This window comes from Anser brachyrhynchus (genome assembly GCF_964034855.1).
Source record: "Anser brachyrhynchus genome assembly, chromosome: 6".
NCBI classification, from domain to species: Eukaryota; Metazoa; Chordata; class Aves; order Anseriformes; family Anatidae; genus Anser; species Anser brachyrhynchus.
Window position 1 is genome coordinate 15,469,385 of NC_137700.1, and position 12,091 is coordinate 15,481,475.

General features: G+C 40.9%; 1 protein-coding gene across 2 annotated transcripts in view; it reads right to left on the minus strand.

Annotated features, from left to right (window-relative positions):
- Positions 1–12,091, minus strand: part of LOC308197454 (uncharacterized protein) — a 557,403-nt gene that overhangs the window by 19,587 nt on the left and 525,725 nt on the right. The gene's annotated exons all lie outside the window — the stretch shown is intronic.

A 12,091-nucleotide genomic window follows, 5' to 3' on the forward strand; every position in this document is an offset into this window, starting at 1 on the left:
TTTTTCAATGTGAAGGCTTAAATCAATATGAGTAATAGGCATTGTTATCATATGCTAAAGGAGTGATGTGGAAGTTTTATGCTAGAGTTTTACATCAGCTGTTAATTGTGAGTTTGTCGACACAGACATGAATTTCTCTTACAGTTAGTGTTAAAGCGAAGTGGCATGTGAAATAGCACGAAAATATAAGAAGTATGTACTGCCAGCTAGCTGTACTGTGAGAGTACGCAACAGAACACGTTTTGTTAAAGAGAATATATAGAAAGACAAAATTAAAAGAAAGCCAATGTGTCTCCTTTCTCCTATCTGCAGCCTATGGATCAACTTAACCTTTCCAAAGAGGAGAAGAGAAAACAATGGTCTCTCTGGAGCCATTGACCTGGTGGGGCTCAGAGAGTCTCCTGCAACATGGATGATCCCACCAACAAAACACCTGAAAGGAGCAGGGGAGCTTGCCACCATGGGGGTTACACTCAGTGCCAGCTGCAGAGAAATAGTGGAAAAACAGAAACGTTTCTAAAGGCTGTGGACTATGTTGGAAAGCCCCCCACGTTTGCTAGATTGTAATAAACAGGGAAAGAATAGCTCTTGCCACTATGGTTAGAAGTCTTCGTGCAGTGGTAAGAAGAGGATTGGTTTTCAGGCTTGCTATTTAGTTCATGCCAGCCATTGACCCAATTTAGAGAGTGGCCCTGTTATAATTTATTCTGTGATCCTACCAAAATCATAGCTCTAAACAGCAGAAAGCTTTAAGAGAAAGGCTCATCACAGTCTCAGTCTTCAATTGAGTTTGATTTTCTTTAGTGTGGACCACTGACAATTATAAATTATTTTGTAGGAACTGATCATTAAAAGAGAGCACTTAAAAATCAATTCATTTTAGAGGTTAAAAAGTGACTGGTTGTTTTAATTTGATTGGTAGTCTTCAAAGAGGCAACATTTTAATTTAAGGGTCAACTTGTTCTGAAAGGCTAACCAATCATGTAATCTAGATAAGTCTCAGTCTAAATAGGATAAAGATGGCCATGCATAATTAAAGTATTCAAAGGCACCTTTGTCAGCTCACTGCAAGCGTTTGGGATGCCTTGAACCATACTAAAGGAACACTCATTGAAGCGAATAGTTTAAAAGATCTATCATATTAGTATGGATAGTGAATCCTAATACATACTAAGAACTAATTTTAATTTAGTCATCCCTATGTGATGAGAATTTGTAAAAGAGATTAGCAAGGTTTGATTATCTCTACTTGAGAAAACTTGAAATGTTCCATGTTAAATTTGCAAGTTTAACTCTATTGGTTTCTTACAAATCTTTTGCTTTTGCTTTCCATAGCTCCTTCTCTACTTATGTCACTTAATAAAGCATAAGTTTACGTAGCTCTGTCTTTAACTAAACACCAGGAAATCTAGTATGCTAGTGAAGAATGTTTTAAAAGCTATTTTTCATTTGATTGTCATTACAAAAGTCTTCTTAGTTACTTTGCAAATAAGTAGCCTATTGCAATGGAAATTTCATTAACAAAAAAAAAAAATCAAAAAAATTTTCTTCGTCATAGAGTTTTCTTGAAAAAATAAATGAGCACAGAATATACTATCTTGAGCTCAGAAGGTCTAGAAAATATAACTTTATTTACCTCTTCACACCTATAAGCTATTGCTGACAGCATGCCTATCAATTGATACCTAAAGGTTCATATATTCTGTCATATTATATATCTTTATATGTGTGTATATATATATAAATATATATATATATATATATATTTGCATGAATTGGATAGTTTACCAATCTTCCAAATACTAAGTTTTTCATTTTTCAGAGAAGACTCATTAATATAACCCCAGGAAAGGTTAAAGACCGAACTGTATGATCAGGAATCTGAGCTCCTGATAGACACATCAAAAGGAAAGCAGGCATTATTGCTTTTTGTAGATCATCGGATCTAGTTAGTGGTTCACTCCTTCTTCAAAAACCCAAATCCTGAGCGCTTAGTATGCTAATCTCTTAGATCATATGAAAAATCAGAAATGGGAATAAAGAGAGTACTCTCATATTTATGTACAGATTTGTTAAGGTTGCAGTTCAATCATTTGCCCAGAAATGAAAAATGGACCTTTTGAGTGAGTGACAGACTAGTTCTTTACACAGTGGATAAAAAGGCAGGAAGACATAAATTGGTATATAAAGGTTAATATTTCCAAATACTGTGAACAAAACTCTTAGGGAGTTGAAAATAGTTTCCTTCTTGGCATTCAGTAATTGCACCAAAGGTTATATTATGATGATATGCAAAAGTAGGAATCCTGATTTCATTATTTTTCCAAAAATAGATAATTTGAAAAGTAAATAATCTAATATTAGGTGACAGAGCACTAGTTTGCTGCAGAAAGAAGGTGTACAAGACTCCCAGGCTGGAGCAAAGCTTCAGGGTTGCTTTGTTCAAAAACAGAGTGGTTTTGTGAGTAAGGAGGGAAAGGCAGCACGCATTAGGACTAGATGTGTTATGCAATCACTCTGTGTCTAGGGAGCACAACAAGGAGAGAAACGACCCAGGTTAAATTATTCTTATCAAGGCTGTGCCAGTGTTTCTTGGGACCAGGGATGGTTCTGCTGAACTCCTGTGGGAACACAATGCCCAAAATGAAGTAGGTGTCTAGACTCCCACTGCAGCGTGCAGCATTTGAATAGAAAGTGAAGAAGCAATATTTTCTTCCTATTTTCAGAAACTAAATAAGAAATCTTATCCCAGCCGCCTGCCTAGAAATGGAAGAACACATGCAGTGGACACTTGCTGCCTGCAGAATTACAGCAATTTGAATCAGACTTCTTGACCAACTTATTTAAGTCCCAGAGAAAAAAAACTAACCCCCAAGTCCACCTCTCTTATGAACACAGCAACAAAGGCGAAGGAATTTGCCAGTCCTGGGACAAATGACTCTGTTATACCCAGGGCAGGCCCAATCTGATGCTATGGATGGAAGCTGATATTCTAAGAGGGAGAGAACGTTTACCTTCAATTACTAAAGCACAAGGTAATACCAGAATGAATCAGTCAGCAAGGCAGTAACTTTGAGATTACCTGATGTCTTCCCTGTAATTCCCTTTTTTATTTCCAGGCAAAGAAGGGGGGGATAACCGTGACAGGAGATACATGATGCTTTTTTCATTAGTTCTAGTGAGCTCATTTTGGAAGCCTAATAAGGTGAATTACCAACTTTTAGCCCCTGATCCCAGAAGGTGGGCCTCAGTCTTCCTCCATGCAAATTGAAAACTTTCAGTTCTTCCACAAGGCAGTGCAGAAATAAAGCAAGTTTTCCATAAATCAGAAACAATGTTCTATGTTTACACATAATGCTGTCAAACAACCCAGAACCAGACACATTCAAATTCAGACTAAACACAGACCACCTTAGATACCCTCTTCCTGACAGGCTGCTCTTTTACCTGCTCTTTTACAGGAGTCCTTCTGGTCTGAAAGCTACACTGAATCCAGGCTCTGACTCCACGCTAGTTGTGCTCCATATGGCTCCCCTGCAATATTGTGATTTGATGGTAAGCCTCATCATGACAGATCTGATTCACTGTAGATTTAAGGTACTCAGTGAAAATTAAATATGCTAATGGTACCTACTCCTTTCCCTAGTGGTCATTTGGGGGACTTCCATACTCTGGGCATACAATTGATAGAGGAAAATCTGTTACAATGAAGGGATCATATTAATAATTAAGGTCACTGAGATAAAAATAACTACAGTTGTATAACCAAGCTCTTTATGTTATTAAGATTTATAGTGAGAATTATTAACTCTAACAGCTATTTTATCTCAAAGCAATGTCCATGAAATAGGATGACCTTTTGTCTATTACCTGTTGAGTTTCTTGATGAGTTTCCAACTTAGGCCAATTTCATCACATATTCTATTTATACCACACTTTTTTTTTTTTGGATGCTTGTTTTCCCAGGCAGAAAAAAAATCTGATATGTTTATGGCATGCAAACTGGAAGAATCTCAGAACGTTTTCAGCTAACTACAATGGCTATCAAATGCACTGTTACACTGTCCTTGGGTGGGCTGGAGCGGGGAATGAAGCACTGACTCTAGCAACCCAACAGGTTAACAGTGGTAAATACTGCATTCTTTACAGTAGTAGATTAATTTTATACATGATAAGACTCCTGTGATAGAAATTAAAGACATCACAGGAATGATTTGAAAGGAATGGAATTCATAGAACAACTTTGGTTTATCAAGATTACAGCCAGGGAAAATTGCCTAAGCAAGTATCCAAAGCCTTCAAAACACTTCCTGACTTTCAAAAGGCCTTCCTTTCTGTGTGGGTATTTCTGCCTAGGCTGCCGCATGGCAATCTCCATCAAAGCAAAGACCTCCTTCTGTTTTGGGCCTTAAGGAAACAGCTGGAGTTTCCATTCCAGCTCAGCACCAGGAAGATCCAATTGGTACTAAAACCCTACGGTAGTCTGACTGAAGGATGCTGAGCCAGATGAATGACAAATAAACAGAAAAGGTTACCTAAAATACATGCTGGGGTGGTTGCTAGAGCATACAGAGAAATGTGAACCACCTTGCCATTTTCTCCCCTCAGAATATTGCTCTCACAACACCTATGAAAGTCCAAATGAATTATAAGAGTAAATTAGTCATATTGTGGTTGAATGGTTTTAAATAAAATTGACTATTATAATGTTCCAGTCTTTCTCTTTCTCCTATAATGTCTTTATTTCTCCTCTGAGATCTGCAAATTACATCTTCCACCAATTTACTTACTCAGGCTCTCTACTGAGGTATAAAATTTTTAACTGGAGTATTATTTGATCCTTCATAGCCCTTGAGTAAACTTTTGCTGACTTTCCTCTTAAAATGATTCAAACAACAGAAACATTGCTATATGTCTCCATGAAATAATTAACAGTGCTAAATTTTGCACCAGCATCATTAAACCTTGGGACTAACACTCAGTTGAGGTAACTGAGGCCTTTTGCATTTCTTGTAGATTAATGACTTAATGCTTTCTGTCGGAGAAGATATATCAGCCTGAATCCCTCTGCAGGTGAAGGAGTAGCCTTATGATAAGTCCAGATAGAATTTCTTTTCTGTTAAACAGTGAAAAAACAAAACAAACAACACAACAACAACAACACAACATGAGAAAACCAAATAAGTGAAACACTGCTAGAGAATTTGAATAGAATTCATACAGTGGCATTCATTTCCCTACAAATTAGTGTTGAAAAGGCCATTGTGTCAGGTCTAATGCAGGGCAGCTCCAGCTCAACTTATGTCAGTGGTGATCAAACTAATTTTATTTCATAGCTGTATCATATCTTCACCATCCTGCCTGTATCAAAGAAATGTTCATGCTACAAATCCGTAACAGGAAAGACTGAACTGAACAGTGAAAGACGCTACCAATCTTTATCACTCGTAACTGTGTGGGAAGAACATGTGGTTATTAAAACTAAATAGGCTAAAAACCACCACCAACAGAACCCAACCCAACCACTAAAACTGCAGCAATGTAAAGCACAGTGCGAATGTTAATCGTATACCTGTCTAAGCTCACGTCTCAATAAATCTTCAGCAGGTGCAGAGCAACTCATGAGCCTGTGACAGCAGCCCTGTACAGCGTTTCACACTGGGAAGGAGGCCCTGAATGCCCTGATAGCTTTGGCAAACCCTGCTGAAGACAATGAGACCTACTTCATTAGGACTACAACGTGACGCCCTTGAAGACAAGAATACTGATTTGTGACACGGAGAGGAACACCCATTTTTTCTTGTGCACTTGCTATGGGTTATAACCCAATGCAGCTGACTGAAAACGTCAGTAAAGGAAGAAATTTGGTAATTTTTAGATCATCCCTATTTGGCCACCTGCTCTGAGTAAAACAACTGCTTACACAGTTTCTCTTTGTTTTTCTTTTTTTTAGATAATACTCCTGTCAAAAACCGTGTTTATCATATACTCTGCAACAAAAGCATCTGGTAATTCTAATGTGGAAGATCATCGTTAATATTATTACTATTTTCAGGTACAACACCCCAGTGTAGATATAGCCTACTGTTTCACACACACCTGTATTTAGTCTACTGTGACTTTATTTAAGTGCTTAAATAAATGACTTGATATTCAAAAATTCTGATTACCTACTGGTAGCTCCTGCTGGCTTTTGACTGACTTTTAACTTTGTGAGCGCCTTCATTTCCACAATATTTCTTTTCTTTCTACGCAGCAAATACTAATTTTTACCATCCACACTAGTGGTTATGATTTTATGCACTGGTGATAGCCTGCTTTAGTTTAAACCACACCACTGCTCTGTTAAGTATAAAACCACAGAGCATTTTGGATTACTGATTACTCTGCCAAACGGGCATCACAGCCTCAAGGATTTCTCTCTTCCTAGGAGAGGAGTAAGATCTGCATAATTTGTATTTCATGACAACACAACAGCTCACATTCTGAATTACTAGTGTTATACCCTGATGCGTGTCAGCAATGGCATTGCCGTGCTGGCTGGTTATTTAACAAAGCTAAATTAATTTGTAGCTGTCAGTCATGTTTGCCAGATTTGCTTAGATTCTGAAATTTATTGACAAGCTATAATAACTGACATTTAAATTGTCTGTTCTTGTAGAAGCAAACACAAAGCATGGAGCTAAAATATGATATTTAGTTCTAAAGGCTGGAGGAGAGGAGAGGGAGAGGGAGAGGGAGAGGGAGAGGGAGAGGGAGAGGGAGAGGGAGAGGGAGAGGGAGAGGGAGAGGGAGAGGGAGAGGGAGAGGGAGAGGGAGAGGGAGAGGGAGAGGGAGAGGGAGAGGGAGAGGGAGAGGGAGAGGGAGAGGGAGAGGGAGAGGGAGAGGGAGAGGGAGAGGGAGAGGGAGAGGGAGAGGGAGAGGGAGAGGGAGAGGGAGAGGGAGAGGGAGAGGGAGAGGGAGAGGGAGAGGGAGAGGGAGAGGGAGAGGGAGAGGGAGAGGGAGAGGGAGAGGGAGAGGGAGAGGGAGAGGAGAGATCATTTGCTACTTTTGTAATTTTTCTATTTAAAGGGATTTTCTTAAAAGGTCTAACATATTTTTAAAATATCATTAGAAGATTTAAATTTACCTCCTCCTGAAATATATATATATTTCTCATATTCCTTGAATGTTTTTTATTTTCTCCTGGCAGACAAGTGCAAAAGGGTACATTCATCCTTCTCCATACCTGTACTACTGTCTCATTCAAATCATACTCAGCAGGCAGTTTGATGATGAGGAGACTGAGAGGTCCTGTCTGTACCATTTTTGCTGCTGCCACCTGGGACGGGGACTTTCAGCTTCCTGTGTGCCATTCTTCCTCCTTGCATGACCGCCCTGATGCTCACACATCCACACAGTGATGGGGAGGAAAGTGGCAAAAGCTCCAACGTCCTCCAGTCCTCCAGCAAGGTGCTGGAGGGCAGAGAGCACGTACCTTGGGACAGCTTTGTGCCACAGCACAGGGTTAGTCACAAGTACATCAGGAAGTGCTTCTTAGCTGTGCAGGTGAGGGAGCGCTGGCATGGGCTGCCTGGAGAGGTTGTGGTCTCCTCCTTGGAGGTCTTCAAAAGCTGCCTGGACATGGTGGCCCTGCTTGAGCAGGGGTAGGCCTGGGTGGCCTTCAGAGGTCCCTGCCACCCCAACCATTCCATGAGTCTGTGATGACATAATCCTGAGATTATGTCAAGGGCACCTGTACTACTAAAGAGTAACATTACTGCTGTAAGCATAGTCCACAACAAACACAGAAAAGACACAAATAGTTAACCTTTATTATTTCTTGTGATATCAAATGCTCCCCATGTTATATTTGTTACGTAGGAGGAACAGTTTGATGAACTGACCACTGTTTGTATGCAAACTTGCCTGACTTCAGAAACATCAAGACCAGATGTGAATAGTATGTTCCTTTTCCAGTTTAAGATAAATGCTCCACTGCAAGACAGGCCAATGATCCAGGTTAGAAGTCTGTCCTTCCCTATTGGCTCTAACATAAATCAGTGAACACGAACACATATAATAGCACGTGCTACCAGCCTGAAGGGTCTGGCATGGAGGTTTGGCTCAGCCTCAGAAGCTCATTTGCTCAACTTACCTTGAACACCTGAACAACACAATCTCTCATATCTATGAAAGCAAATGAAAAAATCCATGAACTGAGCGCTCTTCCTGGATTTTGGTCATTTGGCTTTCATCAGATCCTCAGACTGTGCACACAGGCCTAAGGGAAAGAATCAGAATCAATTTTCCAGGAAAAAAAAAAGTCTGAAATTTGAACGGGGGCGGGGGGTGGGGGTGGGGGAAGGCTGATGTCTGACCTGCACAATGCCACCCCTCCCCCTCTGGATAGCTTTTGTAGATAGCTTGCTCTTTCAATTCCCCTGATTGTAACTGCCAGCATGTAAAATGAGCCTCTTGTGTAGATTGCTCTTAGCTGATTATTGTAGAGTCTCCACTTCAAATAAGGGGTTAAATCCTCCCTCTGCTACATGAGAATGTTTTTCTTCAAGCTGTTTGATTGGCCTGTTGCTCGTACATTCACTCTGTGGTGAAGGACTGGGGCAATGATTGCAAAAATCACACCCAGCACAGCTCCCTTAAATCTACTATTGTGTCAGAACATAAAGAGCAAAACTAAATCCTGCTCGCCTTAAAACCTAGAAGTATTTTTTTTTTTAATAGTGGACACATTTTAGAAAAGCAACAACATCTGATGCTTTAAGTCCTTCACTGGTCCCCTAATGATGACCGACTGGAATACTAGAGCATCCTTGGCTTCCCTTCAGGCCTTTTAACTGCTCCAGCTGGTCACTAACTGCTCTGTAAAAAGACCTCGGTGTGACACATTTGTACACAATATGGATCCTGCAGGTTCTCCATCCCCACGGCACTAGTTAGGCAAGTGTTCTCTTCATATACTGGCTATGCCCTGCCTTTCAGGCAATGTATATATATATATATATATATATTTCTCTTTTTGCCAGCTTCTCTGACTTCTATTTTTAATATTCAGTTAACTTTGTAGAAAGTAATTATATTCTGCTCATTCTACACCAGCTGGTATTTACTTCATCCTCCATCAGGCATCAACAGAGCATGGGGCTGCAAGACAGAAATATTACTCTGGCAAGCATAAATATTTCATTTTTCACACCACAAATGCGTTGATGATTTATTAATTAGCCTAAAGGCCTGCTGCTTCTGCATAGCTGAGTAGCAAAATAACTCAGCTACGACGACTGAGAAAGTCTATGGCTCACATCCCATTGGAAAGCTTTGACCAGCAGCATGTCTGAAGGCTAAAAAACATTTCCAATGGGCCAAGACCAAAATTACCAAGATAAATCTTGGCTATTACCACCTTTGGACCAGCTTTGGAGAAATGCCTTGTCGAATTTCAAGCAGCAGCGGCAGCTCAGATACCGGCCTGGTGCCGGCTCTGTAGAGGGAACCTGTCTGGCTGCTGTCAAACACATTCTCAGCAGAACAGATACTCTATGGTAGTCACAATACTCATGCAAGCTAATAAAAGCAGAAAACCGAGTAATAGACTATTATTCTTTGGCATTGATAATTTCAGTTTTATGCTGGCAGCAATATCTAGCTTTTTGCTTTAAAAAAATAATAATAATCCTGAGACTCACCTTTTACATTTTAAAAAGAATATTCTTATATCTTGATTTTAGATCTTATATCTTGATATTACTTCAAGAACAGGTTGAAACACTGCCCACTTCATTTTACTTAAAAATTGCAATAATTTAGAAAGAATTCCCTAATTTAAAACGAAAAGCAGGGAAAGAAAAGATAAATATATCAAAATAACTTATACTAATTTCAAAGAAGGATCAAACACCATTTCAATACTGGAAAACATACTAGCATTCCCATTTTGACTCCATTTGCTTTGATTTTTAATTATACTTAAGTATGATTAATTCTCACTAGGCATGGATAAAAAACTGGACTGGGCTGCTGGGTTCAAGGGGGCAGTGGTTCAAATCAGCGGCCTGTTACAAGCAGCATCCTCAGGAGTCAATACGGGGGCTAACGCGTCTCCATCAAATAGCCAGAATAACTGCACCCTGAGCAGCTTTGTAGGTGACACAAATTGCAGGGCAGAGAGATCTATCAGAGGGCAGGGCTGCTGCTTCGGGAACATGGATGGCTTCAAGGATGGAGCTGGAGGAGCCTCAAGGAGCTCAGCAGAGGCAAATGCAAGTCCCACAGCCTCATCCCAGGCAGCTACAGCAGGAGGGTAACCAGCACATTGGGAACGATTTCCCTCTGCTGGGCACCTGGGAGGCCACAGCACTCATGGAGTTTCCTAAAACCTGTCCCTCACTAGGGGAGAGATATTGATACCTTCAAGAATTGATATCCTGTGCTCAAGGGCTGGAGCGCATAGTGTACAGGAGGGGCTGATGGAGCTGGGGTTGTTCCACCTTGAAATGAGAAGGAAAAAGGGCCACCACCTGCAGTCTTCAACCACCGAGAGGGGTTACAGGGATGTCAGAGCCAGACCCTCCTCAAAGGAGGGCAGCGAAAGAGTGTGGAAATCTTCAGAAGTCATAGCAAGAGCCGGGTATAAGGAGATCTTAAAAAACAACCAACCAACCAAACACCGCAAAAATATTAAGCACTGCAATGGTTGTCTGAAGAGGCTGTGGGATCTCTGTGGTTGGAAGCATTCAGTGCTTGGCTGGACGAGCCTTCTGCCATCAGATTGCTCTTTGAAGCTAGCCCTGCTCTGAGCAGTAGGTTGGACTACTTAACCCTCCCAGTGGTTCCTTCTAAGCTAAATTATTCAATGATTTCTTGATTCAGAGAACTTAGCAGTAATTGCTATTTATATAGTCTACTCAATAATGGATGTTATTTGATATTTGTATCATATTTTTTTGATCCTATTCCAAAAAGATATCTGTTCTCTTTCCCTGCAAGAAGTCTCTTTTACACTCTTGAAAATGATCAGACATGACCAAAAGAGCAGCAGTTCCAAATTAGGGGAGCTTTTTAGTGCAGGGTTCTCAAAATGTAACCTTTTGTCCAGTTTGGTTTGAAAATACTTTTTAAAGTATCAGAAGTTTCCTTGGAGCTAAATTCCTCCTGGCAGTCACAGTACACTTGCACACACATCACCTTAATTCTGGGTAAAATAAAGCCTGTGCTTTTGGCTATCTTCCCCTCTGGCCTCATACTAGGACTTTTCAGCAGGATGTTTTGAAGAAATATTGAGATTGGAGTTATCAGCAATCTGCCTTTAGTTTTAATATTTCTCTTTTGCATGACACAGATGAGACTTGGGGAGTGGTCAAAGTGCACAGCGAGGCACCATCACTGCCCGAGACAGGAGGTGGCTGAAGTGCCAGGTAGATGGTGGGAGGGCTGCAAAGGGATAAAGAGAGGAGCCCATAAACATCAAAGCTCGGAATACAGCCTGTGTCTCTTGGTCTCAGAACAGTGCTATCTGATAGAAAAAAAGCTGGTATGGGGGGAAAAAATCATTAAGAATATGTCTCTTGCTGACAACAGTCTGCCTGAGGTTAAAGACAGAAAGCAGATGCTGTTAGATGCCTTCCCAAGGGTTATTTTTAAGGTTACTCCTGTTCGCTAGATAAACATTACAAGATGACATGAGGGAAAAAGTAAGGGAGACACCGATGCCTGCTTCATGCGTGTGCCAGCAGCAGGAGGGCAGCAGGAAGAGGCAGCCCTGTAGCCTCTGGCGTGTGCCGGGTGCCCACCACCAGCCTGGCCACCGCACCAGGGGAGGTGCAGAGGTGCCAGTCGCTGCGGGCTGGCAGGGCCGCGAGCCAGCTGAACATGGGCACCAGGCACCTGGCAGCAAAAATGAGGCCATTCAAAAACAAAACAAAACAAAACAAAACAAAACAAAAAAACGTTGTGGTAGGATTCAGCAAAATGTGAATAAACAGAAGACACAACTCCTTTTGGAGGATTTCCTAAGTGGGTTTTGCCTTGCAGGAAACTTGCCACAGCCAGAACACTCAGAGTCCACCGCCATTTTCTCTAAAAGGTTCATGAG